Genomic DNA, 8985 nt, shown 5'->3' with positions numbered 1-8985 from the left:
GACTTCAAGGTTTACAAAACAGGTTTAAAAGGATACACTGACTTATTTTCTTTTAATGTATATTCATAGTTTCATAAACTTACACAATTAGAATGGAATAAAGCTAGTGATCTGGTTCAGCCAATTGTCTGTCATCAAAAAACATTCAGGGCCGGCGCCACAGCTCAGTAGGCTAATCCTCCGCCTTGTGGCGCCGGCACACTGGGTTCTAGTCCTGGTCGGGGTGCCGGATTGTGTCCCAGTTGCCCCTCTTCCAGGCCAGCTCTCTGCTGTGGCCAGGGAGTGCAGTGGAGGATGGCCCAAGTCCTTGGGCCCTGCACCCCATGGGAGACCAGGAGAAGCACCTGGTTCCTGCCTTTGTATAGGCGCGGTGCGCCGGCTGCAGCACGCCTGCCACGGCAGCCATTGGAGGGTGAACCAACGGCAAAAGGAAGACCTTTGTCTCTCTCTCTCACTGTCCACTCTGCCTGTCCAAAAAAAAAAAAAAAAAGAAACAACAACAAAAAAAAACATTCAGACCATCACTCCATGAAGAAGCCTTTCTCTTGGTGAGATTTCCCAGTCTTTTAGCTGGAACATTTTATTTTTAATTTTATTTGTTATACAAGTTTCATATATTTCATATATACATATTTAGGAACATAGAGGACTTCCCTCCTCTACCCTCCCTCCTGCCCACATTCCAATCTTTCCTCTCTCTTCTTCTCAGATTCCCATTCTTAATTTTTACAACAAAGATCTATTATCTGTATACTTGGTGGTCGTATAGTTAACCCTCCTCTAAGTAAAGGAGTTCAGCAAATAATATGAAGAGAATAAAAACAAAATAAAACAAAAGATTGTTCCTCGATGCAAGAGACAAATGGAATATACAATCATCTATTATCAAAATGTCTATTTCACTCCAATATATTACATTTCAGGTATTCTGTTAGTTGCATCAGATCAGAGAAAACATATGATATCTGGCTTTTTGGGACTGGCTTGTTTCACTAAGTATAATAGTTTCCAGTTGTGACCATCTTGTTGGCAAAAGACAGGACTCAATATTTTGTTACAGCTGAGTAGTAATTCATAGTGTATATGTACCATAATTTCCTTATCCAGTCAACAGTTGGTGGACATCTGGGTTGATTCAATATCTTAGCTATTGTGAATTGTGCTGCAATGAATATGGGGGTACAGATAACTCTTTCATATACTGATTTCTTTTGGTTTGGGTAAATTCCCAGGTGTGGGTTGGCTGGATCATATGGTAGGTATATATTCAGGTTTCTGAAATATTGCCATACTGTCTTCACAATGGTTTCACAGTTTATATTCCCAACAGCAGTGGATCAGAGTACCTTTTCCCCCACATCCTCACCACGTTTGTCATTTGTTGATTTCTGTATGCAAACCATTCTAACTGGAGTGAAGTGAAACCTCACTGTGGTTTTGATTTGCATTTCCCTGATGGCTTGTGATCCTGAGCATTTTCCCAAGTGTCCATTGGCCATTTGAATTTCTCTCTTTAAAAATGCCTCTTCAAGTCCTTTGCCCATTTCTTAACTGGATTTTTTGTTTTGTAATTGTTGAATTTCTTGAGCTCTTCATAGATTCTGGATGGTAACCCTATAGTTCTCTTTCTTTGTTGCATCTTCTTCAGGTTTAGGTATTAAGCCGTTTCCTAGAAGGAGTTTCAGAGTGTTCCCTCCTTTTCAGTTGTTTTGAATAGCTTGAGAAGAATTTAAAAAATTATTCCTTAAATGTATGGTAGAATAAACAGTGAAGCCATCCATCCTGGACTTTTATTTTCTTGGGAGGGTTTTTACTACTGATTCAATCTCTCTCAGTTATTGGTCTTTATAGGTTTTCTATATTTTCATGACTTAATTTTGGTAGATTGTATGTTTCTAGGAATCTTCTAGGTTTCCCAATTTGATGGCATATGGCTCTTTGTAATTATTCCTTTTATTTCTGTGGTATCCATTGTTACATTTTCTTTTTCATCTGTGATTTAACTGATTTAGGTCTTCTTCTTCTTCTTCTTCTTCTTCTTCTTCTTCTTCTTCTTCTTTTTCTTCTTCTTCTTCTTCTTTTCTTAATTGTGCCAAAGGTGTATCAATTTTGTTTGTTTTTTTCCAAACACCAACTCTTAATTTCACTGATTTTTTTTATACTGCTTTTTTGGTTTCACCAATTTTTTTTTTTATTTAGTCTCTAATTTTCATTATTTCTTTCTTCCTACTAATGTTGGGTTTGGTTTGTTGTTGATTTTCTAGGTACTTGAGTTATATTGATAGCTCATTTATTTGGTACCTTTCCAGTTTCCTCATGTAAGCCTTGATTGCTATAAACTTCCCTCTTAACACTGCTTTTGCTGTATCCCATGTTTTTTTTTTTTTTTTTTTTTTTTTTTTTTTTTTTTTTTTGACAGGTAGAGTTATAGACAGTGAGAGAGAGAGACAGAGAGAAAGGTCTTCCTTCTGTTGGTTCACTCCCCAAATGCCTGCTATGGCAAGCACTGTGCTGATCCGAAGATAGGAGCAGGTGCTTCCTGGTCTCCCAGGCAGGTTCAGGCACCCAAGCATTTGGGCCATCCTCCACTGCCCTCCCGGGCCCATATGTTTTGATATGATGTATTGTCATCTCCATTTGTTTCCAGAAATTTTTTTTTATTTCCAATTTGATTTCTTCTATGACCAACTGTTCATTCAGGAGCATGTGGTTCAGTCTTCATGTGTTTGCATATTTTCTAGAGATTCTTGAGTTGTTGATTTCCAGTTTATTCCATTGTGGTCAGAGAAGATGCATGGAATGATTTTGGTTGTTTTGAATTTGCTTAAACTTGCTTTGTGGACTAACATATGGTCTATCTGGGGGAGGTTCTATGCACTGATGAGAAGAATGTGTATTCTGTCACTGTGGAATGAAAGGTACTGTAGATATCCATTAGATCAATTTGGTCTATAGTGTATTAACTCTGTTGTTTTTTTTGCTGATTTTTTGTCTGGTTGATCTGTTCATTGGTGAGAGTGGAGTATGAAGTTCCTCATTACTATTTTATTGAAGTCTATGTCTCCCTTTAGGTTCATTAACATTTCTTTTAAGTGGACAGGCATCCTATAATTGGGTACATATACATTAATTATAATTATATCTTCCTGTTGAATTGATCCCTTAATCATTACATAGTGCTCTTCTTCATCTCTTTTAACAGTTTTTATGTTAACGTCTATTTCATCTGATATTAGGATGGCAACATCAGCTCTTTTTGGTTTCTGTTAGCATGGAATATCTTTTTTCCTTCCTTTCACTTTCCATTTATCTTTGTTGCTGAGATGTGTTTCTTATAAGCAGCAAATAGATGGGTCTTGTTTTTTAATCCATTCAGCCAGCCTATCTTTTAACTAGAGAATTGAAGCCATTTACATTCAAGGTGACTATTCACTAGTAATGACTTGGCCTTGCCATTTTTCCATAAGTATTCCTATGGTTTACTTTGGATTTCTTTTGCACTTTACTGCAAGGATTTCTGCCTTCTCATTCTTTCATAATGAATGCTATCTTTCTGTGTCTGTGTGTAGCACATTCTTTTGCATCATTTGTTAAGGCTGGACCATCATTTGTTAAGGCTGGGCAAATTTTTTCAATTTCTGTTTGTTAGGGAGGTCTGTATTTCACCTTCATTCATAAATGTGAGCTTTGTGGGGTACAATATTCTGGGTTGACAGTTTATTTCTTTTAAGACTTGGATTATGTCTTGCCATTCCCTTCTAGCCTGTAAGGTTTCTAATGAGAAGTAGGCTGTGAATTTAATTGCAGATACTCTGAAAGTAATCTGGCATTTCTCTCATGCACATTTTAGAATCTTTTTCTTTATGTTTTACTGTGGAATGTTTGACTGCAATTTCTTGTGGTGAAGAGCTTTTCTGCTAATGTCTGTTGGTAGGCCTATGTGCTTCCCCTACTTGGACGTCCCTTTCTTTCCCCAAATTGGGGAAGTTCTGTAATTATTTCACTAAATAGGATTTCTAGTTCATTCTCTCTTTCCACACCTTCAGGAATTCCTAAGATCTGTATGTTGGGCATTTGACAATGTACTATAGAGCTCCAACACAGCTTTTTTTTTTATTTTTTTTAAACTTTTATTTAATGAATATAAATTTCCAAAGTACAGCTTATGGATTACAGTGGCTTCCCCCCCATAATGTCCCTCCCACACGCAACCCTCCCCTTTCCCACTCCCTCTCCCCTTCCATTCACATCAAGATTCATTTTCGTTTCTCTTTATATACAGAAGATCAGTTTAGCATACATTGAGTAAAGATTTCAACAGTTTGCTCCCACACAGAAACATAAAGTGAAAAGTACTGTTTGAGTACTAGTTATAGCATTAAATCTCAATGGACAGCACACTAAGGACAAAGATCCTACATGAGGAGTAAGTGCACAGTGACTCCTGTTGTTGACTTAACAAATTGACACTCTTGTTTATGGCCTCAGTAATCACCCTAGGCTCTTGTCATGAGCTGCCAAGGCTATGGAAGCCCCCTGAGTTCACCGACTCTGATCATATTTAGACAAGGCCATGGTCAAAGTGGAAGTTCTCTCCTCCCTTCAGAGAAAGGTACCTCCTTCTTTGATGACCCATTCTTTCCACTGGGATCTCACTCGCGGAGATCTTTCATTTAGTTTTTTTTTTTTTTTTTTTCCCCCAGAGTGTCTTGGCTTTCCATGCCTGAAATACTGTCATGGGCTTTTCAGCCGGATCCGCATGCCTTAAGGGCTGATTCTGAGGCCAGAGTGCTGTTTAGGACATCTGCCATTCTATGGGTCTGCTGTGTAACTCACTTCCCATGTTGGATCATTCTCTCCCTTTTTGATTCTATCAGCTAGTATTTTCAGACACTATTCTTGTTTATGTGATCCCTTTGGTTCTTAGTCCTATCATTATGATCAATTGTGAACAGAAATTGGTCACTGGGACTAGTGAGATGGCATTGGTACATGCCACCTTGATGGGATTGAATTGGAATCCCCTGGTATGTTTCTAACTCTACCGTTTGAGGTAAGTCAGCTTGAGCATGTCCCAACTTGCACATGTCTTCCCTCTCTTATTCCCACTCTTATATTTAACAGTGATCACTTTTCAGTTAAGTTTCAGCACTTAAGAAGAATTGTGTATTGATTACAGTATTCAACCAAAAGTATTAAGTAGAACAAACAAACAAGAATACTAAGAGGGATAACATATCAAGTTGCTCATCAACAGTCAGGGTGAGGGCTGATCCAGTCACAGTTTCTCCTAGTGTTCATTTCACTTTAACAGGTTTCCTTTTTGGTGCTCAGTTAGTTGTCACCTATCAAGGAGAATAAGTGGTATTTGTCCCTTTGGGATTGGCTTATTTCACTCAGCATAATGTTTTCCAAATTCCTAACAGGGATCACTTTTCAGTTAAAATTTAAACACCTAAGAATAATTGTGTGTTAATTACAGAGTTCAACCAACAGTACTAGAACAAAGAAAATACTAAAATGGATAAAGTATTACATTGTACATCAACCGTCAGGACAAGAACTGATCAAGTCACTGTTTCTCACACAGCTTTTAAGTTTTCTATTTTCTTTTTTTAAATTTTTTTTGTCTGACTATAAGTTTTCCAGAGATTTGTCTTCTAGTTCTGATATTCTTTCTTCTGCTTCACTAAGTCTGATGATAACACTTTCCATCACGTTTTTAATTTGATCCGTTAAATTCTTCATTTCTAATATTTCATTTTGATTTCTCTTTAAAATCTCAATTTCATGGGAAAAAATTTTGTTCATGTCATGTATGGTTTTCTTTAGTTCGTGGATTTGCTTCAGATTGCTTTTGAGTAATCCTGATTAATTTTGTGAATTCCATGTCTGGCATTTCCTCAATCTCTTCATCTTTGCATTGTAATATTCAAATATTGTGCTCCTTTGGAGGGGATCATGGTGACTTCCTTATTCTTGTTTCTTGAATTTCTGCACTTATTTTTAGGCATTTGTGGAGTTTATTATTTTCTTCTGATGGCTTTTATCTTTGGGGTATGCTTCTGTGGCTTAGTGGAATGTCTGCACTTTCATTGAATGCCCAGAGGTGTGTGGTGGGTGTGGCCAGGGAGCTCTGGTCAATGCTTTAGGGTGGGGCAAGTTTTAAAAGTAACATCCAAGTTGGGCATGGTAGAACACAATATCCAGCTACACCGTATACCTTCTCATGTAACCACTAAGTCCCCAAGGCCTCAGCACACAAGGCTCCCAACAATTGCTGAGTCCAGAGGGTGCTGCAGACACAAGCACCCTTCTGTCCTACATAGCTGCCCAGCCATCTCCCAGTACAGGCTGAGGCCCTTTCCCTCTGCTCTAATCTTTGGATCATATATGCATAATAGAGCCACTGGCGGAACGTCTGCCTGCCACTGCCACGGGCACTGTTGTTCAGGTGTCCCATCTCATGATCTGTGACGCGCGGACCTGAAGGCTTCTGAGGTTGTTGTCCTATTGTAAAATGCTGCCCACCCTCTGTCACTGGACCACGGGCTTTGTTTTGGAGAGACTGGTTTGAATCAAACGTTCCCCTCCACTTCCACTGGTCCACAGGTGATCGCCAGCAATCACCAGCCCCCAGGGCCCCAGTCTGGACCCATGCCAAGCTCTCCCTTCAACTCTATCACCACAGGTTGCTGCAGTCTGGCCTCACCTCTGGCTCTCAACTGCCACAGGCTCTGACTCTCTGCCCTGGCAGCCGAGCTCCCAGTGGTGCTGCACATCTGCACTCACCACTCAGGTTCATGCTGTTTTGTCTCTTCCCATGGGACTTCCTGGTCAGCTTTCTCTGCAATTCTCCACTGGGAGTGTCCCTCCTACATTTTACACCTCACTGTTTATCCCTAGCCCAACAAAGCATGCCACTCCCTTATCTGACAGTTTTTTTTTTCCATCCAGCTGGAAAGTTTTAACACACACGAAAACGTTTCTTCTCATTTCATTTCCTTCCAAAGTATGGTCATATGGTTGAATATAAGTAGCACTGGAACAGCAGAAAGAAGATCAAAGTGCTACATCCTGATTCTTCCACTTTCTGTAAGACTGCATAAATAATTTTCCCTCTTGTAATACTCAGCATTTGGCCACTATAACTAAAATACCTAAGAGGAGTTACTTATGAAAGAAGATTTATTTTGGCTCATGGTTTTGGAATTTCCACAGTCCAAGAGCAGGTAGCCTCATCAGTCTAGTGCCTGATTCGGGTGGTGGGTAACAGAAAGCCTGCAGATGAAGGATCTCATGGCAATCTAGGAAGCAGAGAGAGACACAAGCAAGCTTGTTCTCTGTCTGTGGTTTCTCCTTATGAAACCACCATGATTCAATCATAGGGGTTCCACTTCCAAAGCTTAGTTCAATGTAATCACTTCCCAAGGCCCCACAATCAGATACTATAATTGGATTACTTAACCTAAGATACTAGGCATCAAGCCCTTAACATCCATTTGCCTTAGGGGGATACACAAGCTGTTATCCAAACCATGACACTTCCATAAACCATAATACATACTTATATAAAATAGAGTTATTGCTGTTTGGCCTATCTTGGTATAAGTATAGAGAAGTGGAAATATCCCCAGCAACCCTCCATATCCGTGGTTTTCTCATCTGTGGCTTTAACCAAATGTGGACAGAAAACAATTGAAAAAATTTGTATCTGTACTGAACATGTACAGACTTTTTCTCCTTGCTCTTATTCCCTAAGTTATACAGTATAGCAACCATCGGCATAGCACTTACATTGTATTAAATATTATAAGCAATCTAAAGATAGTTTAGAATATATAGAAAGATGTGTATAGGTCGGGGCAAATACCATGCCATTTTATATGTATAAGGGGCTTGAGCAACCAAAGATTTTGATATCATCAAGAGTCCTGGAACCAATATCTCACGAATATTGAGGGGTTATTCTGTACATGAGTTGTAAATTCTGACAAGCAATAAGGTTCATTTCACAGTCCATAGTCTTTTTTTAAAAAGATTTATTTTATTTATTTGAAAGACAGAATTACAGAGAGAGGTAGAGCCAGAGAGAGAAAGAGAGAGGGGACTTCCATCCTTTGCTTCACTCCCCAAATAACCGCAACGGCCAGAGCTGAGCTGATCTGAAAACAGGAGCCAGGAGTTTCTTCTGGGTCTCCTAGATGCGTGCATGGGCCCAAGAACTTGGGCCATTTTCTACTGCTTTCCCAGGCCATAGCAGAGAGCTGGATTGGAAGTGGAGCAGCTGGGACTGGAACCAGTGCCCATATGGGATGCCGGCGCTTCAGGCCAGGGCATTAACCCACTACGCCACAGTGCCAGCCCCATAGTCCATAGTCTTAACCCCTACAAACTCTGGAAACAAGCAAGAGACAAGGTAAGAATATGGGCTTAGAAGTCCGACAAACCTCACTTCTATTATATGACTTCAAACCAATCACTTAAACTTTCTATTTTCTTGAAAGGTTTATTTATTCAGTTATTTTTGAAAGTTGGAGTTACAAAGAGAGAGGGAGAAACAGAGAGGGAGAGATCTTCCATCTGCTGGTTCACTCTCCAAATGGCTGCAATGACCAGGGTTGGGCCAAGCTGAAGCCAGGGATGTGGAGCTTCAACCATGTCTCCCATGTGGATGCAGGGGCCCAAACACTTGGGGCATCTTCCGCTGCTTTCCCAGGCCTTTAGTAGGGAGCTGGGACAGAAGTGGAGCATCAAGGACTGAAACCAGAGCCCATATGGGATGCTGGAGCCACAGGTGTTGGCTTTACCTGCTACACTACAACTCCGGCCCCACTTAACTTTCTTATCTCTAAAATGGGGATAATGTTAGCTATTTCATACATAGCCATACCAAATGCAGGAGGATTAAATGAAACAATATAAAGACATCTAGCACAAAGCCTTACTAATTTTACAAATGGCTTCAGTTATTAATAATAAATG

Source organism: Oryctolagus cuniculus, chromosome 3, assembly GCF_964237555.1.
Source record: "Oryctolagus cuniculus chromosome 3, mOryCun1.1, whole genome shotgun sequence".
In the NCBI taxonomy this organism is placed as follows: Eukaryota; Metazoa; Chordata; class Mammalia; order Lagomorpha; family Leporidae; genus Oryctolagus; species Oryctolagus cuniculus.
This window is presented reverse-complemented; position numbering follows the sequence as displayed.